At 39.5% G+C, this 24,478-nt stretch overlaps 2 long non-coding RNA genes across 7 annotated transcripts in view; one reads left to right on the top strand and one right to left on the bottom strand.

Annotated features, from left to right (window-relative positions):
* LOC119876005 overlaps nt 1-24,478 on the bottom strand; it is a 29,823-nt gene that overhangs the window by 3,582 nt on the left and 1,763 nt on the right. For 3 of the 6 annotated variants that reach the window (XR_005354604.1, XR_005354602.1, XR_005354605.1), the window contains exons 2-9: nt 14,022-16,062; nt 12,172-12,361; nt 10,322-10,511; nt 8,472-8,661; nt 6,621-6,810; nt 4,771-4,960; nt 2,922-3,111; nt 1,072-1,261 (exon numbers count right to left, since the gene is read on the bottom strand). This is a non-coding gene — a long non-coding RNA (uncharacterized LOC119876005). Of the gene's footprint in view, nt 1-160; nt 1,037-1,071; nt 1,262-2,921; nt 3,112-4,770; nt 4,961-6,620; nt 6,811-8,471; nt 8,662-10,321; nt 10,512-12,171; nt 12,362-14,021; nt 16,063-24,478 lie in introns of those variants that run through there. The other 3 variants (XR_005354606.1, XR_005354603.1, XR_005354607.1) reach the window with 3 other exon arrangements.
* Nucleotides 22,589-24,478, top strand: part of LOC100688849 — a 72,715-nt gene continuing 70,825 nt past the window's right edge. The window contains exon 1 of the long non-coding RNA XR_005354596.1: nt 22,589-23,417. This is a non-coding gene — a long non-coding RNA (uncharacterized LOC100688849). The remainder of the gene's footprint in view (nt 23,418-24,478) is intronic.

Raw genomic sequence — 24,478 nt, 5'->3', positions numbered from 1 at the left:
TGTTCCAATATTTTGTGAAAAGCTTCAAAAAAAAAAAAAAACAAAAACCCCGTCTTCTTTTCTACACATATGCTGGCTAAATATAGGTATCTTTTGTGACAATATTTTGTGAAAAGTTTCAAAAAACCCTGTCCTCTTTTTTCCACATATCTTGGCTGAACATAGGTATTTTTTAATACTATTTTGTGAAAAAGACTTCAAAACCTTGTCCTGTGTTTTACACGTCTCCTGGCTGAACCTAGTTATTTTTTGTGACAACTTTTGTGTGTGACACGCTTTCAAAAACCATATCCTCTTTTATACGTGTATCCTGGTCTAACATACACATTTCTTTTGTGACAAGATTTTGTGAAAGGCTTCGAAAACCCAACCTCTTTCTTACACATATCCTGGGTGAACGTAGGTATTTTTTGTGACAATAGTTTGTGACAGGTTTCAAAACCTCTGGCCACAAAAAACAAAAAACAACAAACAAAAAACAAAACAAAAAAAAGACAAACAAAACCTCTGGCCACATTTTTACGTATATCCTCTTCTAAAAAATTGAGATTTTATTTATTTATTTATTATTTATTTATTTATTTAAATGTTCTTATGTTATTATGTTCTTTGTGAGAGGATAGAATGGGCCAGGCTCGGGGAGAGAGCCGAGCATGCACACAAGCCTCCAGTGGCAGTAGATAAGCGAGGAAAGTCCTTTGCTCTCCTCCGGGTGCCAAGTATCCCCCCAACGACTGCAGGGTGAGTAGGTGTAAGAGTAGCTAAACGACAACCACAGCTGTGGGTTCAGAAACCATCTTTTTGTGTAGAAAGTAATATAGCTTATTGATGAAGACTTCTCCAACAATTAGATTGTGTATAATGGACGCAAGAGAACTCAGGACATAAATAAGGGTCTTCTTCACCATAAACTGGCACATCTTTTTGAAACAACCCAGGAATTTCCATTGGTTGTCCGGCCATGTCACAAACAATGCAGGAACATAACTTCTTATCTTACCCAGGATAAAGGTAGCTACAACTTCCACCATTAATTCTGTGAACCAAAGTTTGATATTGAGCATAACTGACCTGTTACAGAACATAGGCAGTGTCCCCTTGTCTGCTTCGGTCCCAAAGAAGATGTGAAGCCTAGAGAGCCAGCCTTTAATAGTCACTGCTACACAGTAGGAGCTGGGCACGTGATCTCTGTGTCTCATTTCTGGAGAAGTTGTGCCACTTTAGAATTACATCCTTTATGTTTATAAATCTTGTGAGCCCTCTGAAAATAGGTTGAAATAGGTCCCAAAATAGTACAAATCAATTTGTTGGTAAATTTATATGACTACTAATAATTTGCTTATGATTTGAGTCAATGACCCTGTGGCCTTTTTATAGGCTCCACAAATGTAAGGAAAATCCTCCATCAATAAAAATAACCCCATAAAGTTTGAAATTGGATTTTTTTTTTGAAATTGGATGTTTTTTATCTCAAACACCTCATTCGGATTTTTTTTAATCCGATGTTTTTTATCTCAAACATCTCAATCGGGTGTTTTTTTATCTCAAACATCTCAATCGGTTGTTTTTTATCTCAACGAAAGCCATTGTTTTTTTTTTTCCCCTCATGCCTCCTAACATTGCTTCTTGTGAGAGGGTTGAAAAAAACCCCTTCTCCTCTTGTTTATACATATTGTGGCAAAATGTAGGTACTTTCAGTTTCAATATTTTGTGAAAAAGTTCAAAAAACCCTGTTCTTTATCACAGACATAAGGTCGCCAAATACAGGATTTATAGTGCCATATTTTGTGAGAATCTTCAGATAACCTTGTCATTTTTATACATATCATAGTGATACAGAGGTACTTTTTGTTCCAATATTTTGTGAAAAGCTTCAAAAAAAAAAAAAAAACAAAAACCCCGTCTTCTTTTCTACACATATGCTGGCTAAATATAGGTATCTTTTGTGACAATATTTTGTGAAAAGTTTCAAAAAACCCTGTCCTCTTTTTTCCACATATCTTGGCTGAACATAGGTATTTTTTAATACTATTTTGTGAAAAAGACTTCAAAACCTTGTCCTGTGTTTTACACGTCTCCTGGCTGAACCTAGTTATTTTTTGTGACAACTTTTGTGTGTGACACGCTTTCAAAAACCATATCCTCTTTTATACGTGTATCCTGGTCTAACATACACATTTCTTTTGTGACAAGATTTTGTGAAAGGCTTCGAAAACCCAACCTCTTTCTTACACATATCCTGGGTGAACGTAGGTATTTTTTGTGACAATAGTTTGTGACAGGTTTCAAAACCTCTGGCCACAAAAAACAAAAAACAACAAACAAAAAACAAAACAAAAAAAAGACAAACAAAACCTCTGGCCACATTTTTACGTATATCCTCTTCTAAAAAATTGAGATTTTATTTATTTATTTATTATTTATTTATTTATTTAAATGTTCTTATGTTATTATGTTCTTTGTGAGAGGATAGAATGGGCCAGGCTCGGGGAGAGAGCCGAGCATGCACACAAGCCTCCAGTGGCAGTAGATAAGCGAGGAAAGTCCTTTGCTCTCCTCCGGGTGCCAAGTATCCCCCCAACGACTGCAGGGTGAGTAGGTGTAAGAGTAGCTAAACGACAACCACAGCTGTGGGTTCAGAAACCATCTTTTTGTGTAGAAAGTAATATAGCTTATTGATGAAGACTTCTCCAACAATTAGATTGTGTATAATGGACGCAAGAGAACTCAGGACATAAATAAGGGTCTTCTTCACCATAAACTGGCACATCTTTTTGAAACAACCCAGGAATTTCCATTGGTTGTCCGGCCATGTCACAAACAATGCAGGAACATAACTTCTTATCTTACCCAGGATAAAGGTAGCTACAACTTCCACCATTAATTCTGTGAACCAAAGTTTGATATTGAGCATAACTGACCTGTTACAGAACATAGGCAGTGTCCCCTTGTCTGCTTCGGTCCCAAAGAAGATGTGAAGCCTAGAGAGCCAGCCTTTAATAGTCACTGCTACACAGTAGGAGCTGGGCACGTGATCTCTGTGTCTCATTTCTGGAGAAGTTGTGCCACTTTAGAATTACATCCTTTATGTTTATAAATCTTGTGAGCCCTCTGAAAATAGGTTGAAATAGGTCCCAAAATAGTACAAATCAATTTGTTGGTAAATTTATATGACTACTAATAATTTGCTTATGATTTGAGTCAATGACCCTGTGGCCTTTTTATAGGCTCCACAAATGTAAGGAAAATCCTCCATCAATAAAAATAACCCCATAAAGTTTGAAATTGGATTTTTTTTTTGAAATTGGATGTTTTTTATCTCAAACATCTCATTCGGATTTTTTTTAATCCGATGTTTTTTATCTCAAACATCTCAATCGGGTGTTTTTTTATCTCAAACATCTCAATCGGTTGTTTTTTATCTCAACGAAAGCCATTGTTTTTTTTTTTCCCCTCATGCCTCCTAACATTGCTTCTTGTGAGAGGGTTGAAAAAAACCCCTTCTCCTCTTGTTTATACATATTGTGGCAAAATGTAGGTACTTTCAGTTTCAATATTTTGTGAAAAACTTCAAAAAACCCTGTTCTTTATCACAGACATAAGGTCGCCAAATACAGGATTTATAGTGCCATATTTTGTGAGAATCTTCAGATAACCTTGTCATTTTTATACATATCATAGTGATACAGAGGTACTTTTTGTTCCAATATTTTGTGAAAAGCTTCAAAAAAAAAAAAAAACAAAAACCCCGTCTTCTTTTCTACACATATGCTGGCTAAATATAGGTATCTTTTGTGACAATATTTTGTGAAAAGTTTCAAAAAACCCTGTCCTCTTTTTTCCACATATCTTGGCTGAACATAGGTATTTTTTAATACTATTTTGTGAAAAAGACTTCAAAACCTTGTCCTGTGTTTTACACGTCTCCTGGCTGAACCTAGTTATTTTTTGTGACAACTTTTGTGTGTGACACGCTTTCAAAAACCATATCCTCTTTTATACATGTATCCTGGTCTAACATACACATTTCTTTTGTGACAAGATTTTGTGAAAGGCTTCGAAAACCCAACCTCTTTCTTACACATATCCTGGGTGAACGTAGGTATTTTTTGTGACAATAGTTTGTGACAGGTTTCAAAACCTCTGGCCACAAAAAACAAAAAACAACAAACAAAAAACAAAACAAAAAAAAGACAAACAAAACCTCTGGCCACATTTTTACGTATATCCTCTTCTAAAAAATTGAGATTTTATTTATTTATTTATTATTTATTTATTTATTTAAATGTTCTTATGTTATTATGTTCTTTGTGAGAGGATAGAATGGGCCAGGCTCGGGGAGAGAGCCGAGCATGCACACAAGCCTCCAGTGGCAGTAGATAAGCGAGGAAAGTCCTTTGCTCTCCTCCGGGTGCCAAGTATCCCCCCAACGACTGCAGGGTGAGTAGGTGTAAGAGTAGCTAAACGACAACCACAGCTGTGGGTTCAGAAACCATCTTTTTGTGTAGAAAGTAATATAGCTTATTGATGAAGACTTCTCCAACAATTAGATTGTGTATAATGGACGCAAGAGAACTCAGGACATAAATAAGGGTCTTCTTCACCATAAACTGGCACATCTTTTTGAAACAACCCAGGAATTTCCATTGGTTGTCCGGCCATGTCACAAACAATGCAGGAACATAACTTCTTATCTTACCCAGGATAAAGGTAGCTACAACTTCCACCATTAATTCTGTGAACCAAAGTTTGATATTGAGCATAACTGACCTGTTACAGAACATAGGCAGTGTCCCCTTGTCTGCTTCGGTCCCAAAGAAGATGTGAAGCCTAGAGAGCCAGCCTTTAATAGTCACTGCTACACAGTAGGAGCTGGGCACGTGATCTCTGTGTCTCATTTCTGGAGAAGTTGTGCCACTTTAGAATTACATCCTTTATGTTTATAAATCTTGTGAGCCCTCTGAAAATAGGTTGAAATAGGTCCCAAAATAGTACAAATCAATTTGTTGGTAAATTTATATGACTACTAATAATTTGCTTATGATTTGAGTCAATGACCCTGTGGCCTTTTTATAGGCTCCACAAATGTAAGGAAAATCCTCCATCAATAAAAATAACCCCATAAAGTTTGAAATTGGATTTTTTTTTTGAAATTGGATGTTTTTTATCTCAAACATCTCATTCGGATTTTTTTTAATCCGATGTTTTTTATCTCAAACATCTCAATCGGGTGTTTTTTTATCTCAAACATCTCAATCGGTTGTTTTTTATCTCAACGAAAGCCATTGTTTTTTTTTTTTCCCCTCATGCCTCCTAACATTGCTTCTTGTGAGAGGGTTGAAAAAAACCCCTTCTCCTCTTGTTTATACATATTGTGGCAAAATGTAGGTACTTTCAGTTTCAATATTTTGTGAAAAAGTTCAAAAAACCCTGTTCTTTATCACAGACATAAGGTCGCCAAATACAGGATTTATAGTGCCATATTTTGTGAGAATCTTCAGATAACCTTGTCATTTTTATACATATCATAGTGATACAGAGGTACTTTTTGTTCCAATATTTTGTGAAAAGCTTCAAAAAAAAAAAAAAACAAAAACCCCGTCTTCTTTTCTACACATATGCTGGCTAAATATAGGTATCTTTTGTGACAATATTTTGTGAAAAGTTTCAAAAAACCCTGTCCTCTTTTTTCCACATATCTTGGCTGAACATAGGTATTTTTTAATACTATTTTGTGAAAAAGACTTCAAAACCTTGTCCTGTGTTTTACACGTCTCCTGGCTGAACCTAGTTATTTTTTGTGACAACTTTTGTGTGTGACACGCTTTCAAAAACCATATCCTCTTTTATACATGTATCCTGGTCTAACATACACATTTCTTTTGTGACAAGATTTTGTGAAAGGCTTCGAAAACCCAACCTCTTTCTTACACATATCCTGGGTGAACGTAGGTATTTTTTGTGACAATAGTTTGTGACAGGTTTCAAAACCTCTGGCCACAAAAAACAAAAAACAACAAACAAAAAACAAAACAAAAAAAAGACAAACAAAACCTCTGGCCACATTTTTACGTATATCCTCTTCTAAAAAATTGAGATTTTATTTATTTATTTATTATTTATTTATTTATTTAAATGTTCTTATGTTATTATGTTCTTTGTGAGAGGATAGAATGGGCCAGGCTCGGGGAGAGAGCCGAGCATGCACACAAGCCTCCAGTGGCAGTAGATAAGCGAGGAAAGTCCTTTGCTCTCCTCCGGGTGCCAAGTATCCCCCCAACGACTGCAGGGTGAGTAGGTGTAAGAGTAGCTAAACGACAACCACAGCTGTGGGTTCAGAAACCATCTTTTTGTGTAGAAAGTAATATAGCTTATTGATGAAGACTTCTCCAACAATTAGATTGTGTATAATGGACGCAAGAGAACTCAGGACATAAATAAGGGTCTTCTTCACCATAAACTGGCACATCTTTTTGAAACAACCCAGGAATTTCCATTGGTTGTCCGGCCATGTCACAAACAATGCAGGAACATAACTTCTTATCTTACCCAGGATAAAGGTAGCTACAACTTCCACCATTAATTCTGTGAACCAAAGTTTGATATTGAGCATAACTGACCTGTTACAGAACATAGGCAGTGTCCCCTTGTCTGCTTCGGTCCCAAAGAAGATGTGAAGCCTAGAGAGCCAGCCTTTAATAGTCACTGCTACACAGTAGGAGCTGGGCACGTGATCTCTGTGTCTCATTTCTGGAGAAGTTGTGCCACTTTAGAATTACATCCTTTATGTTTATAAATCTTGTGAGCCCTCTGAAAATAGGTTGAAATAGGTCCCAAAATAGTACAAATCAATTTGTTGGTAAATTTATATGACTACTAATAATTTGCTTATGATTTGAGTCAATGACCCTGTGGCCTTTTTATAGGCTCCACAAATGTAAGGAAAATCCTCCATCAATAAAAATAACCCCATAAAGTTTGAAATTGGATTTTTTTTTTGAAATTGGATGTTTTTTATCTCAAACATCTCATTCGGATTTTTTTTAATCCGATGTTTTTTATCTCAAACATCTCAATCGGGTGTTTTTTTATCTCAAACATCTCAATCGGTTGTTTTTTATCTCAACGAAAGCCATTGTTTTTTTTTTTTCCCCTCATGCCTCCTAACATTGCTTCTTGTGAGAGGGTTGAAAAAAACCCCTTCTCCTCTTGTTTATACATATTGTGGCAAAATGTAGGTACTTTCAGTTTCAATATTTTGTGAAAAAGTTCAAAAAACCCTGTTCTTTATCACAGACATAAGGTCGCCAAATACAGGATTTATAGTGCCATATTTTGTGAGAATCTTCAGATAACCTTGTCATTTTTATACATATCATAGTGATACAGAGGTACTTTTTGTTCCAATATTTTGTGAAAAGCTTCAAAAAAAAAAAAAAAACAAAAACCCCGTCTTCTTTTCTACACATATGCTGGCTAAATATAGGTATCTTTTGTGACAATATTTTGTGAAAAGTTTCAAAAAACCCTGTCCTCTTTTTTCCACATATCTTGGCTGAACATAGGTATTTTTTAATACTATTTTGTGAAAAAGACTTCAAAACCTTGTCCTGTGTTTTACACGTCTCCTGGCTGAACCTAGTTATTTTTTGTGACAACTTTTGTGTGTGACACGCTTTCAAAAACCATATCCTCTTTTATACATGTATCCTGGTCTAACATACACATTTCTTTTGTGACAAGATTTTGTGAAAGGCTTCGAAAACCCAACCTCTTTCTTACACATATCCTGGGTGAACGTAGGTATTTTTTGTGACAATAGTTTGTGACAGGTTTCAAAACCTCTGGCCACAAAAAACAAAAAACAACAAACAAAAAACAAAACAAAAAAAAGACAAACAAAACCTCTGGCCACATTTTTACGTATATCCTCTTCTAAAAAATTGAGATTTTATTTATTTATTTATTATTTATTTATTTATTTAAATGTTCTTATGTTATTATGTTCTTTGTGAGAGGATAGAATGGGCCAGGCTCGGGGAGAGAGCCGAGCATGCACACAAGCCTCCAGTGGCAGTAGATAAGCGAGGAAAGTCCTTTGCTCTCCTCCGGGTGCCAAGTATCCCCCCAACGACTGCAGGGTGAGTAGGTGTAAGAGTAGCTAAACGACAACCACAGCTGTGGGTTCAGAAACCATCTTTTTGTGTAGAAAGTAATATAGCTTATTGATGAAGACTTCTCCAACAATTAGATTGTGTATAATGGACGCAAGAGAACTCAGGACATAAATAAGGGTCTTCTTCACCATAAACTGGCACATCTTTTTGAAACAACCCAGGAATTTCCATTGGTTGTCCGGCCATGTCACAAACAATGCAGGAACATAACTTCTTATCTTACCCAGGATAAAGGTAGCTACAACTTCCACCATTAATTCTGTGAACCAAAGTTTGATATTGAGCATAACTGACCTGTTACAGAACATAGGCAGTGTCCCCTTGTCTGCTTCGGTCCCAAAGAAGATGTGAAGCCTAGAGAGCCAGCCTTTAATAGTCACTGCTACACAGTAGGAGCTGGGCACGTGATCTCTGTGTCTCATTTCTGGAGAAGTTGTGCCACTTTAGAATTACATCCTTTATGTTTATAAATCTTGTGAGCCCTCTGAAAATAGGTTGAAATAGGTCCCAAAATAGTACAAATCAATTTGTTGGTAAATTTATATGACTACTAATAATTTGCTTATGATTTGAGTCAATGACCCTGTGGCCTTTTTATAGGCTCCACAAATGTAAGGAAAATCCTCCATCAATAAAAATAACCCCATAAAGTTTGAAATTGGATTTTTTTTTTGAAATTGGATGTTTTTTATCTCAAACATCTCATTCGGATTTTTTTTAATCCGATGTTTTTTATCTCAAACATCTCAATCGGGTGTTTTTTTATCTCAAACATCTCAATCGGTTGTTTTTTATCTCAACGAAAGCCATTGTTTTTTTTTTTTCCCCTCATGCCTCCTAACATTGCTTCTTGTGAGAGGGTTGAAAAAAACCCCTTCTCCTCTTGTTTATACATATTGTGGCAAAATGTAGGTACTTTCAGTTTCAATATTTTGTGAAAAAGTTCAAAAAACCCTGTTCTTTATCACAGACATAAGGTCGCCAAATACAGGATTTATAGTGCCATATTTTGTGAGAATCTTCAGATAACCTTGTCATTTTTATACATATCATAGTGATACAGAGGTACTTTTTGTTCCAATATTTTGTGAAAAGCTTCAAAAAAAAAAAAAAACAAAAACCCCGTCTTCTTTTCTACACATATGCTGGCTAAATATAGGTATCTTTTGTGACAATATTTTGTGAAAAGTTTCAAAAAACCCTGTCCTCTTTTTTCCACATATCTTGGCTGAACATAGGTATTTTTTAATACTATTTTGTGAAAAAGACTTCAAAACCTTGTCCTGTGTTTTACACGTCTCCTGGCTGAACCTAGTTATTTTTTGTGACAACTTTTGTGTGTGACACGCTTTCAAAAACCATATCCTCTTTTATACATGTATCCTGGTCTAACATACACATTTCTTTTGTGACAAGATTTTGTGAAAGGCTTCGAAAACCCAACCTCTTTCTTACACATATCCTGGGTGAACGTAGGTATTTTTTGTGACAATAGTTTGTGACAGGTTTCAAAACCTCTGGCCACAAAAAACAAAAAACAACAAACAAAAAACAAAACAAAAAAAAGACAAACAAAACCTCTGGCCACATTTTTACGTATATCCTCTTCTAAAAAATTGAGATTTTATTTATTTATTTATTATTTATTTATTTATTTAAATGTTCTTATGTTATTATGTTCTTTGTGAGAGGATAGAATGGGCCAGGCTCGGGGAGAGAGCCGAGCATGCACACAAGCCTCCAGTGGCAGTAGATAAGCGAGGAAAGTCCTTTGCTCTCCTCCGGGTGCCAAGTATCCCCCCAACGACTGCAGGGTGAGTAGGTGTAAGAGTAGCTAAACGACAACCACAGCTGTGGGTTCAGAAACCATCTTTTTGTGTAGAAAGTAATATAGCTTATTGATGAAGACTTCTCCAACAATTAGATTGTGTATAATGGACGCAAGAGAACTCAGGACATAAATAAGGGTCTTCTTCACCATAAACTGGCACATCTTTTTGAAACAACCCAGGAATTTCCATTGGTTGTCCGGCCATGTCACAAACAATGCAGGAACATAACTTCTTATCTTACCCAGGATAAAGGTAGCTACAACTTCCACCATTAATTCTGTGAACCAAAGTTTGATATTGAGCATAACTGACCTGTTACAGAACATAGGCAGTGTCCCCTTGTCTGCTTCGGTCCCAAAGAAGATGTGAAGCCTAGAGAGCCAGCCTTTAATAGTCACTGCTACACAGTAGGAGCTGGGCACGTGATCTCTGTGTCTCATTTCTGGAGAAGTTGTGCCACTTTAGAATTACATCCTTTATGTTTATAAATCTTGTGAGCCCTCTGAAAATAGGTTGAAATAGGTCCCAAAATAGTACAAATCAATTTGTTGGTAAATTTATATGACTACTAATAATTTGCTTATGATTTGAGTCAATGACCCTGTGGCCTTTTTATAGGCTCCACAAATGTAAGGAAAATCCTCCATCAATAAAAATAACCCCATAAAGTTTGAAATTGGATTTTTTTTTTGAAATTGGATGTTTTTTATCTCAAACATCTCATTCGGATTTTTTTTAATCCGATGTTTTTTATCTCAAACATCTCAATCGGGTGTTTTTTTATCTCAAACATCTCAATCGGTTGTTTTTTATCTCAACGAAAGCCATTGTTTTTTTTTTTTCCCCTCATGCCTCCTAACATTGCTTCTTGTGAGAGGGTTGAAAAAAACCCCTTCTCCTCTTGTTTATACATATTGTGGCAAAATGTAGGTACTTTCAGTTTCAATATTTTGTGAAAAAGTTCAAAAAACCCTGTTCTTTATCACAGACATAAGGTCGCCAAATACAGGATTTATAGTGCCATATTTTGTGAGAATCTTCAGATAACCTTGTCATTTTTATACATATCATAGTGATACAGAGGTACTTTTTGTTCCAATATTTTGTGAAAAGCTTCAAAAAAAAAAAAAAACAAAAACCCCGTCTTCTTTTCTACACATATGCTGGCTAAATATAGGTATCTTTTGTGACAATATTTTGTGAAAAGTTTCAAAAAACCCTGTCCTCTTTTTTCCACATATCTTGGCTGAACATAGGTATTTTTTAATACTATTTTGTGAAAAAGACTTCAAAACCTTGTCCTGTGTTTTACACGTCTCCTGGCTGAACCTAGTTATTTTTTGTGACAACTTTTGTGTGTGACACGCTTTCAAAAACCATATCCTCTTTTATACATGTATCCTGGTCTAACATACACATTTCTTTTGTGACAAGATTTTGTGAAAGGCTTCGAAAACCCAACCTCTTTCTTACACATATCCTGGGTGAACGTAGGTATTTTTTGTGACAATAGTTTGTGACAGGTTTCAAAACCTCTGGCCACAAAAAACAAAAAACAACAAACAAAAAACAAAACAAAAAAAAGACAAACAAAACCTCTGGCCACATTTTTACGTATATCCTCTTCTAAAAAATTGAGATTTTATTTATTTATTTATTATTTATTTATTTATTTAAATGTTCTTATGTTATTATGTTCTTTGTGAGAGGATAGAATGGGCCAGGCTCGGGGAGAGAGCCGAGCATGCACACAAGCCTCCAGTGGCAGTAGATAAGCGAGGAAAGTCCTTTGCTCTCCTCCGGGTGCCAAGTATCCCCCCAACGACTGCAGGGTGAGTAGGTGTAAGAGTAGCTAAACGACAACCACAGCTGTGGGTTCAGAAACCATCTTTTTGTGTAGAAAGTAATATAGCTTATTGATGAAGACTTCTCCAACAATTAGATTGTGTATAATGGACGCAAGAGAACTCAGGACATAAATAAGGGTCTTCTTCACCATAAACTGGCACATCTTTTTGAAACAACCCAGGAATTTCCATTGGTTGTCCGGCCATGTCACAAACAATGCAGGAACATAACTTCTTATCTTACCCAGGATAAAGGTAGCTACAACTTCCACCATTAATTCTGTGAACCAAAGTTTGATATTGAGCATAACTGACCTGTTACAGAACATAGGCAGTGTCCCCTTGTCTGCTTCGGTCCCAAAGAAGATGTGAAGCCTAGAGAGCCAGCCTTTAATAGTCACTGCTACACAGTAGGAGCTGGGCACGTGATCTCTGTGTCTCATTTCTGGAGAAGTTGTGCCACTTTAGAATTACATCCTTTATGTTTATAAATCTTGTGAGCCCTCTGAAAATAGGTTGAAATAGGTCCCAAAATAGTACAAATCAATTTGTTGGTAAATTTATATGACTACTAATAATTTGCTTATGATTTGAGTCAATGACCCTGTGGCCTTTTTATAGGCTCCACAAATGTAAGGAAAATCCTCCATCAATAAAAATAACCCCATAAAGTTTGAAATTGGATTTTTTTTTTGAAATTGGATGTTTTTTATCTCAAACATCTCATTCGGATTTTTTTTAATCCGATGTTTTTTATCTCAAACATCTCAATCGGGTGTTTTTTTATCTCAAACATCTCAATCGGTTGTTTTTTATCTCAACGAAAGCCATTGTTTTTTTTTTTTCCCCTCATGCCTCCTAACATTGCTTCTTGTGAGAGGGTTGAAAAAAACCCCTTCTCCTCTTGTTTATACATATTGTGGCAAAATGTAGGTACTTTCAGTTTCAATATTTTGTGAAAAAGTTCAAAAAACCCTGTTCTTTATCACAGACATAAGGTCGCCAAATACAGGATTTATAGTGCCATATTTTGTGAGAATCTTCAGATAACCTTGTCATTTTTATACATATCATAGTGATACAGAGGTACTTTTTGTTCCAATATTTTGTGAAAAGCTTCAAAAAAAAAAAAAAACAAAAACCCCGTCTTCTTTTCTACACATATGCTGGCTAAATATAGGTATCTTTTGTGACAATATTTTGTGAAAAGTTTCAAAAAACCCTGTCCTCTTTTTTCCACATATCTTGGCTGAACATAGGTATTTTTTAATACTATTTTGTGAAAAAGACTTCAAAACCTTGTCCTGTGTTTTACACGTCTCCTGGCTGAACCTAGTTATTTTTTGTGACAACTTTTGTGTGTGACACGCTTTCAAAAACCATATCCTCTTTTATACATGTATCCTGGTCTAACATACACATTTCTTTTGTGACAAGATTTTGTGAAAGGCTTCGAAAACCCAACCTCTTTCTTACACATATCCTGGGTGAACGTAGGTATTTTTTGTGACAATAGTTTGTGACAGGTTTCAAAACCTCTGGCCACAAAAAACAAAAAACAACAAACAAAAAACAAAACAAAAAAAAGACAAACAAAACCTCTGGCCACATTTTTACGTATATCCTCTTCTAAAAAATTGAGATTTTATTTATTTATTTATTATTTATTTATTTATTTAAATGTTCTTATGTTATTATGTTCTTTGTGAGAGGATAGAATGGGCCAGGCTCGGGGAGAGAGCCGAGCATGCACACAAGCCTCCAGTGGCAGTAGATAAGCGAGGAAAGTCCTTTGCTCTCCTCCGGGTGCCAAGTATCCCCCCAACGACTGCAGGGTGAGTAGGTGTAAGAGTAGCTAAACGACAACCACAGCTGTGGGTTCAGAAACCATCTTTTTGTGTAGAAAGTAATATAGCTTATTGATGAAGACTTCTCCAACAATTAGATTGTGTATAATGGACGCAAGAGAACTCAGGACATAAATAAGGGTCTTCTTCACCATAAACTGGCACATCTTTTTGAAACAACCCAGGAATTTCCATTGGTTGTCCGGCCATGTCACAAACAATGCAGGAACATAACTTCTTATCTTACCCAGGATAAAGGTAGCTACAACTTCCACCATTAATTCTGTGAACCAAAGTTTGATATTGAGCATAACTGACCTGTTACAGAACATAGGCAGTGTCCCCTTGTCTGCTTCGGTCCCAAAGAAGATGTGAAGCCTAGAGAGCCAGCCTTTAATAGTCACTGCTACACAGTAGGAGCTGGGCACGTGATCTCTGTGTCTCATTTCTGGAGAAGTTGTGCCACTTTAGAATTACATCCTTTATGTTTATAAATCTTGTGAGCCCTCTGAAAATAGGTTGAAATAGGTCCCAAAATAGTACAAATCAATTTGTTGGTAAATTTATATGACTACTAATAATTTGCTTATGATTTGAGTCAATGACCCTGTGGCCTTTTTATAGGCTCCACAAATGTAAGGAAAATCCTCCATCAATAAAAATAACCCCATAAAGTTTGAAATTGGATTTTTTTTTTGAAATTGGATGTTTTTTATCTGAAACACCTCATTCGGATTTTTTTTAATCCGATGTTTTTTATCTCAAACATCTCAATCGGGTGTTTTTTTATCTCAAACATCTCAATCGGTTGTTTTTTATCTCAACGAAAGCCATTGTTTTTTTTTTTCCCCTCATGCCTCCTAACATTGCTTCTTGTGAGAGGGTTGAAAAAAACCCCTTCTCCTCTTGTTTATACATATTGTGGCAAAATGTAGGTACTTTCAGTTTCAATATTTTGTGAAAAAGTTCAAAAAACCCTGTTCTTTATCACAGACATAAGGTCGCCAAATACAGGATTTATAGTGCCATATTTTGTGAGAATCTTCAGATAACCTTGTCATTTTTATACATATCATAGTGATACAGAGGTACTTTTTGTTCCAATATTTTGTGAAAAGCTTCAAAAAAAAAAAAACAAAAACCCCGTCTTCTTTTCTACACATATGCTGGCTAAATATAGGTATCTTTTGTGACAATATTTTGTGAAAAGTTTCAAAAAACCCTGTCCTCTTTTTTCCACATATCTTGGCTGAACATAGGTATTTTTTAATACTATTTTGTGAAAAAGACTTCAAAACCTTGTCCTGTGTTTTACACGTCTCCTGGCTGAACCTAGTTATTTTTTGTGACAACTTTTGTGTGTGACACGCTTTCAAAAACCATATCCTCTTTTATACATGTATCCTGGTCTAACATACACATTTCTTTTGTGACAAGATTTTGTGAAAGGCTTCGAAAACCCAACCTCTTTCTTACACATATCCTGGGTGAACGTAGGTATTTTTTGTGACAATAGTTTGTGACAGGTTTCAAAACCTCTGGCCACAAAAAACAAAAAACAACAAACAAAAAACAAAACAAAAAAAAGACAAACAAAACCTCTGGCCACATTTTTACGTATATCCTCTTCTAAAAAATTGAGATTTTATTTATTTATTTATTATTTATTTATTTATTTATTTAAATGTTCTTATGTTATTATGTTCTTTGTGAGAGGATAGAATGGGCCAGGCTCGGGGAGAGAGCCGAGCATGCACACAAGCCTCCAGTGGCAGTAGATAAGCGAGGAAAGTCCTTTGCTCTCCTCCGGGTGCCAAGTATCCCCCCAACGACTGCAGGGTGAGTAGGTGTAAGAGTAGCTAAACGACAACCACAGCTGTGGGTTCAGAAACCATCTTTTTGTGTAGAAAGTAATATAGCTTATTGATGAAGACTTCTCCAACAATTAGATTGTGTATAATGGACGCAAGAGAACTCAGGACATAAATAAGGGTCTTCTTCACCATAAACTGGCACATCTTTTTGAAACAACCCAGGAATTTCCATTGGTTGTCCGGCCATGTCACAAACAATGCAGGAACATAACTTCTTATCTTACCCAGGATAAAGGTAGCTACAACTTCCACCATTAATTCTGTGAACCAAAGTTTGATATTGAGCATAACTGACCTGTTACAGAACATAGGCAGTGTCCCCTTGTCTGCTTCGGTCCCAAAGAAGATGTGAAGCCTAGAGAGCCAGCCTTTAATAGTCACTGCTACACAGTAGGAGCTGGGCACGTGTTCTCTGTGTCTCTTTTCTGGAGAAGTTGTGCCACTTTAGAATTACATCCTTTATGTTTATAAATCTTGTGAGCCCTCTGAAAATAGGTTGAAATAGGTCCCAAAGTAGTACAAATGAATTTGTTGGTAAATTCATATGACTACTAATAATTTGCCTATGATTTGAGTCATCAATAACCCTGTGGCCTTTTTATAGGCTCCACAAATGAAACGAAAATCACTCCACCAATAAAATAACCCCATAAAGTTTGAAATCGTTTTTTTTTTTTTTTGAAATCAGATATTTTTTATCTCAAACATCTCAATTGGATGTTTTTTATCTCAAACATCTCAATCAGATGTTTTTTATCTCAAAATCTCAATTGGATTTTTTTTTTAAAGATTTTATTTATTTATTCATGATAGTTACACAGAGAGAGACAGAGAGGCAGAGACACAGGCAGAGGGAGAAGCAGGCTCCATGCAGGGAGCCTGATGTGGGACTCGATCCCAGGACTCCAGGATCACGCCCTGGGCCAAAGGCAGGTGTTAAACCACTGAGCCACCCAAGGATCCCGATACACATTTTTTAAAAAAAGATTTTTTTAATTTATTCATGAGAGACACAGAGAGGCAGAGACACAGGCAGAGGGAGAAATAGGCTCCGGGCAGGGAAGCCTGATGAGGGCTCCACCCCAGGACCCCAGGATCACACCCTGAGTCAGAGGCAGACACTCAACCACTGAGCCACCCAGGCGTCCCAGATACACAGTTTTGACTCCACAATCCAAGGTTGGGGCCGGTGATCACAACTCTTTGCCTCAAACGTGACGGGCATTAAATAGACATAACAACGTCTACACTAAATATTGGTCTTAGGAAAATAGTGCAGAGACTATTGGGAGATTGCTCATGTGTCGTGGTGATGGGGAAGGGAGCAACCAAGTCCCCGTTTTCCAAGAGGGAAGACTTTAGCACGTAAAGGTGAAAAATCACTAAGTAGCCTCAGAGGGTGTTGAGCAGAGATGAGGGCCTTCCTGCAGGGGAGCTGGAGCTGTTCCCCCCACATCTCCCCGAAGTGGCCGCAGACAGAGAAGCCAGGGCTTTCCTGGGATCACTCTTAGGCACAACACACAGCGACACAGGCTTACCACAGCAACGTCCAGTGTGGTCGCCAATACAAGACGAAGGAACGTCCCTCCTCCTGGGAGGGAGCCCCAATCGGTTTTGCTCCCGGTGTGGATATGGGGACTAGAGTAATCATTCCATGTTCGAGCTGCAGAGGGGCTGCATGACAACGAGCTCACGTCTCCCTGGGGTTTCGGGTCATCCCCATCAAAATAGGTCTGCTCTGAAAAAAAAAAAAAAAAAAAAAAAATAGGTCTGCTCTGGGCCAGCCATACACAGCTGATTAAGATTAGTCCCAGAAGCCCAAACTTCTTCAGTCTTTGCCCATATAACATATGATGGGGACTGACTTCTCTCTCTGTCTCAGCCTTTTTTGACATCAGGGGGATGGAATGAAAAACTCAAAATCTGGGGCATTTGGGTGGCTCCCTGGTTGAACGTCTGCCTTTGGCTAAGGGCGTGATCCCGGGGTCCTGGGTTCGAGTCCCGCATCAAGCTTCCTGCCAGGAGCCTGCTTCTCCCTCTGCCCGTGTCTCTGCCTCTGTGTGTGTGTGTCTCATGCATAAATAAAATCTTTAAAAAAGAAAACCTCGTAATCTCAGTTAAAGAAAACCTCATAATCTTCAGTCGATAGATCATCACCCATCAGTAAATGGCCTGCTTTCCTTTTTTAGGGAATATTACTTACTTAACTTAATTTTTATTTTTTACTTATATCTTTGGAAGCAGGCTCCTGCGGCAGCTTCCAGAAAGAACTCCTAGGAGGGCCTGTAGATCCAGCTTGCTAAGGAAGCTGTTGCTACTTCTTTTTTTTTATGATTTTATTTATTTATTCATGAGAGAGAGAGAGGCAGTGACAGAGGCAGAGGGAGAAGCAGGCTCCCCACAAGAAGCCCGATGTGGGACTCGATCCTGTGACCTTGCTGCTACCAAGAAGCTGTAGGGGTGCTGCGTCCCGAAGCCAGCACAGTGTCTTGGTTTCCCAGTTTTTCCCCTCTAGGAAGTAGCAACAGGGACAGCTGGGTGGCTCAGCGGTTTAGCGCTGCCTTCAGCCCAGGGGGTGATCCTGGAGACCTAGGATCGATTCCTGTGTCGGGCTCCCTGCATGGAGCCTGCTTCTCCCTCTGCCTGTGTCTCTGCCTCTCTCTCTCTCTCTCTCTCTCTCTCTCTCTGTATCTCTCATGAATGAATAAATAAATAAAATCTTAAAAACAAAAACCCAGGGTTGTTCCTCTGCTCAAAGCCCTTATGTTGCTCACCTGTGAGTCACATCAAAACCCAAAGTCCCTGCAGCCCACAGGTCCTACGTTGGAGCTACTAGGAATGCTGGTCTGTAAGAAGATTCCAGCAGGTCTGTCAAGTTAGCGCCTGAGTTGAGAAAGTCTTGCAATGAAGAAAATGTTAGTGGAAATCAACAGGGCGCTTAGTGATGTGGACCGTCTGCCTCCTGGGCCAGGCTCCTCCCCTCCTTGCAGACAGCCCTTTGAGTAGCACTGCCCCTACCCAACCTGGCTCCTGCCCATACTGCGCTGTCCTACTCACCCCATGTGTTCCGGCCACAGGGGCTTTCTGACCCTTCCTCAACTCTCACGCAAGCTTGGGTCTCCCCCTGCTCCCCAGCATCTATTCCCTTTCCAGGAAATCATCTTTGTCCAGAGACTCGCAGCACTGCTCCCGCCCTCTCTTCCCATCTCAGATGTCACCCCACCATGAAGGATTTCTTTTTTTTTTAAGATTTTATTTATTTATGCATGAGACACACACACACACACACAGAGAGAGAGAGAGAGAGAGAGAGAGAGAGAGGCAGAGACACAGGAGGAGGGAGAAGCAGGCTCCATGCAGGAAGCCCGATGTGGGACTCGATCCCGGGACTCCAGGATCATGCCCTGGGCCAAAGGCAGGCGCTAAACTGCTGAGCCACCCAGGGATTCCTCCAGTGAAGAATTTCATTAACTTTCCTATACAAAGGAACAGGATCTCCCCGTGAAACCCTCACTCTATGTTCTTCACCCTATTTTGGTTCTCTGTTCGATGGCTTTAGAGGACAGAAATACTGCCTTTTATATCTTTTTTCCCAGATGAAATGGACGTGTAACGTTGGATTAGTCTAGGTGTACGGCACACTGATTCGATATATGTATACATTGTGAAGTGATCACCGCAATAAGCATAGTTAATGTCCATGACTTCGTGTAGTCATACTTTTTGCTTTTAGCAAATTTCAAAAATGCAATGCAGTATTTTTTTTAAAAGATTTTATTTATTTATTCATGAGAGACACAGAGAGGGAGAGGCAGAGACACAGGCAGAGGGAGAAGCAGGCTCCATGCAGAGACCCCGATGCAGGACTCGATCCTGGGACCCCAGGATCATGCCCTGAGCCAAAGGCAGACGCTCAACCACTGAGCCACCCAGGTGCCCCTGCAATGCAGTATCCTTAACAGTAGTCACCACGCTGTGCATTACGCCTCTAGGACTTATGTATCTGGGAGATTTGATCTTTTGATCACCTTTACTCATCCCCACCACCCCCTGCCCCTCAGGCAAGGCAACTGCAGACAGTTCTCTGTCAGATTCCACCTGTAAGCAAGATCATAGAGTATCTGTCTCTCTTTGACTCGCTGGCTGCTCTTAGCACAATATCCTCATCCATGTTGTCCATCCATGTTGTCACAAAAGGCAAGAGTTTCTTCCTTTTTGTGGGTGAATAATATACTATTGTATGAGATCCCACCTTTTCTTTTTTTTTTAATTTTTTTTATTTATTTATGATAGTCATACAGAGAGAGAGAGAGAGAGAGAGGCAGAGACACAGGCAGAGGGAGAAGCAGGCTCCATGCACCAGGAGCCCGACGTGGGATTCGATCCCGGGTCTTCAGGATCGCGCCCTGGGCCAAAGGCAGGCGCTAAACCGCTGCGCCACCCAGGGATCCCTCCCACCTTTTCTTTACCCATTTATTCCTCAACAGACTTTTAGGATGTTTCTGTATCCTGGCCTTTGTGAATGATGCCACCGTAAACCTGGGGGTGCAGGTATGTTTTTCAGGAGGTGATTTCATTTCTTTTGGTCATATACCCAGAAGTGGAACCGTTAGATCAGATGATAGTTCTATTTTTAATATTTGGAGGACTCACCATATTGCTTTCTGTGGGGTTTTTTTAGATTATTTATTTATTTGAGAGAGAGCAAGAGAGTGCTCATGAGTGAGGGGGAGGGGCAGAGGGAGAGAGAGAGAATCCTAAGCAGACTGTCTCCACAATCAGTCCGGAGCTCAACTCTGAGCTCAGGCCCTGGATGCTGAGATCATGACCCTGAGCTGAAATCAAGAGTCAGATGTTCAACCAACTGAGCCACCCTGGCACCCCCAACTCCGTGCACCCCTCTTTCTATATTTTTGGGTATTCCAAATTTTGGATATTAATCCCTTACCAGACATATGATTTAAAATGTCTCTCCCACTTGGTGGGTTGCCTTTTCATTTCCTCATGGTTTCCTTTGCTGTGCAGAAGCTCTTCAGCTTGATGAGGTTCCACCCACTTATTGATTTTGACTTTCATTGCCATCCAAAAAAATAATTGCCAAGACTGATGCCAAGGAACTTACTGCTTGTGTTTTCTTCTGGTAGTCTCATGGTTTTAGATCTTATACTCAAGCCTTTAATCCAATTTGAGTGAATGCACATGGTGCTCCTGCTGGAGCTCTCACTCTCCTGGATCCACTGCTCCGAAATTGTTGACACTTTGTCGGGTGGTTGTAACAGGAGGGCACTGCATGTTCTTGAGGGTGAAAAGTCTTTACAATTGACCTAATTTGAGCCCATTGAATTCATACACCATTTCTGAATCTGAGTACTTTCACACCAAAGCAACTGATTGTGGGAGAAACTTGTCCTCACCGGGCAAATTTGGGTTTATATTTGAAATAGTACATAAGGGGCGCCCGGGGGGTTGAGCGTATGCCTTTGGCTCAGATCACGATCCCAGAGTCTTGGGATTGAGTCTTGCATCCGGCTTCCCGCAGGGAGCCTGCTTCTCCCTCTGCCTGTGTCTCTGCTTCTCTCTGTTTCTCTCATGAATAAATAAATAAAATCTTAAAAAGAAATTTGCAGGGCAGCCCCGATGGCCCAACGGTTTGGCGCCGCCTTCAGCCCAGGCAGAGTCTGATCCTGGAGACCCGGGATCGAGTCCCACGTTGGGCTCCCTGCGTGGAGCCTGCTTCTCCCTCTGCCTCTCTCTCTCTCTCCGTCTGTCATGAATAAATAAATACATAATCTTTTAAAATAAACAAACAAATAAATAAATAAATGCGTAAATAAATAAATAAATAAATAATTTATAGGAAAGGAGCCAAGAATATACAGTGGAGGAAGGGCATGTAATATCTTCAGAAAAGGCAAAGGTATTCTTAAACACAAGGGAGCTTCAAAGGCCACACAGAACACCGGACTCAGGAATCTTCCAACCTGCTCATCTAAGTTGTCGCCCTCATCATCCCCTGTCCTCATTCTTCTTTTTTTAATTTTTAATTTTATTTATTTATACATTTTATTTATTTATTCATGAGAGACACAGAGTGAGAGAGAGAGCAGAGACATAGGCAGAGAGAAGCAGGCTCCATGCAGGAAGCCCGATGTGGAACTTGATCCTGAGACACTGGGATCATTCCATGAGCAAAGGCAGATGCCCAACTGCTGAGCCATCCAGGCCTCCCCTCATTTTATTTATTATTATTATTATTTTTTTAAGATTTTATTTATTTATTCGTGAGACACACACACACACACACACACACACACACACAGAGGCAGAGACATAGGCAGAGGGATAAGCAGGCTTCATTCAGGGAGCCAGACGTGGAACTCGATCTTAGGACTCCAGGATCGTGCCCTGGGCTGAAGGCAAGTGCTAAACCACCGAGTTTTAATGAGTATTCATATTTATTTTATTTTTATATTAAAAGAATATTTTAAATTAGGCTCCATGTAAGCATAGCACCCCACAGGGGGCTCGAACACACAACCCTGAGACCAAGACCTGACCTGAGTTCATAACTTAGACCCTCAAACAACTGAGCCTAAGAACTTTTAAAAAAATATTTATTTATTTATTTATTTATTTATTTATTTATGTATGTATTTATTTGAGAGAGAGAGAGGCAGAGACACAGGCAGAGGGAGAAGCAGGCTCCATGCCAGGAGCCCGATTCAGGACTCGATCCCGGGACCTCAGCATCGTGCCCCGTGCCAAAGGCAGGCGTCAAACTGCTGAGCCACCCAGGGATCCCTGTTTTTTTTTTGTTTTTTTTTAAATAAGTTCTACTTGGGGCCTGAGCCCACCATCCTGAGGAAAGAGTTTCATGCTCTAGGTATTCAGCAACCCGGTCGCTCCCTTTTCTTCTTCTTCTTTCTTCCTTTCCTCCTTTCTTTCTTTCTTTCTTTCTTTCCTTCTTTTTTTTTTTAATGCCACATCTTAGACTCTTTGGCTGTCTTGAATCCCTCAATCTGCCCCCCTCCCACACAGCTGCTCCTCTACCCATCTTTCCATCCCTGCTCAGCCCTTCTCCTCCCACCTTGGCCCCTCAACTCCTGAGAACCCCTGGAGCCTCGAGCCTCTTCCCTGTTATGGACTCTGGAGGGGCTCAGAGCCCCATGAGCTGCCATGGGAGGCTGAAACGGGCTGGCTGGGAACACAAAATGAACCTCACCCACCAACACTTTGTATTGGTCACACCCAGAGCTTCCTCTTGGAAGGCAGGAAGGTTTCAAGGGCCCCAGGGATCTTCACCCCAATTTCTTCCTTAAATCTGTTAAAAATTATGGTGAAAAACTCATAACATTACATTCCCTACCATTCACCGGGAACCAGGATACAGATGAGCAGGGGTATCAATATTCTCAGGGGCGTACAATGCATCTCTAGCACCCGTTCGTTTTGTAACAGGAAGTCTGTACCCACAGTTTCCTGTTTGCTCCTCCTCGCCCCCACCAGCCCCACATGTCTTCTTTCTGTTTCTATAAATTTGACTATGACGGGTAGGACATACAAGTGGAATCATAGGGTATTTGTCTTGCTGCGACCTGCTCATTTCATGTGGCAGCGGGTCCAGAACTCACTTCTTCCTTAGGATCGATGCTCGTTCCACTGGAGCTGGATGCCCCATGATCTTTCTCCGTTCCTCTGTGCGTGGACACGTGGGCTGCGTCTACATCTTGACTCTTGTGAACAACACTGCGATGAACAGGGATGAGCGGGGATCCCTTCATACTGTTGGCTTTCAGTTCTTACAGATGTAAAATGAATAAGGAGTTGGCTCCATCACATGGTAAGTCTATTTCTTAATTTGGAGGAAACCCGGCACCATGTTCCAAGCTGATGTCTGATGTGCCATTTTACTTTTTCACCAACATTTGCCAGGGTTCCGATTTCTCCAGATCCTCACCAACACACATTAATTTATGGTATTTGGGTTTGGGGTCCTTTTGCTTATTGTTGTTTTTTTTATTTATTTTTTTATTTATGATAGTCACACAGAGAGAGAGAGAGAGAGAGAGAGAGAGAGTCAAAGACATAGGCAGAGGGAGAAGCAGGCTCCATGCACCGGGAGCCCGACGTGGGATTCGATCCCGGGTCTCCAGGATCGCGCCCTGGGCCAAAGGCAGGCGCCAAACCGCTGCGCCACCCAGGGATCCCTTGCTTATTGTTGTTGATGGTGACTATCCTGATGGGGGTGTGACTTGATATATATTTGTGTTCTATTTGCTTTCTGTAATGATTAGCGATGTTGAGCATTTCCTCAGAAGCTGGGTGGCCACTGTATACCTTCGGAGAAATGTCTCTTTGACATTTTTGCCCATTGTTGATTTTACTGATTTTTTTGTATACCTTTTTATTGGAGTTCCATTTGCCAACACTAGTACAACATCCAGTGCTCATCCTGTCAAGTGCCCCCCTCTTTACTGATTTTTTATTTATTAAAATATTTATTAAAAATTTTATTTATTAATGGGTGCCTGGGTGGCTCAGTGGTTGAGTGTCTACCTTGGCTTCACGTCATGATCCTGGCATCCTGAGATGGAGTCCCAAATCGGGCTTCCCACGGGGAGCCTGCTTCTCCCTCTGCCTACGCCTCTGCCTCTGAGTGTATGTCTCTCATAATACATAAATAGTCTTTAAAAATATTTTATTTATTTATTTGTTAGAAAGAGGGCACGAGAGGGGGAATGTGCAGAGGGAGAGGTAGAAGCCAACTCAATGCTGGGCACAGATCGAAATGAGGCAGGCTCAAACTTCCAGGGCAGCCTCAGGACCTGCGAGGTGCTCTGGGGAAGGTCATTCCACTCACATCCTTTCCCCTCCACAGGGTTTCTCCTGACCCAAGGGGCG

This window comes from Canis lupus, chromosome 1, assembly GCF_011100685.1.
Source record: "Canis lupus familiaris isolate Mischka breed German Shepherd chromosome 1, alternate assembly UU_Cfam_GSD_1.0, whole genome shotgun sequence".
Taxonomy (NCBI): Eukaryota; Metazoa; Chordata; class Mammalia; order Carnivora; family Canidae; genus Canis; species Canis lupus.
This window is presented reverse-complemented; position numbering and strand designations above follow the sequence as displayed.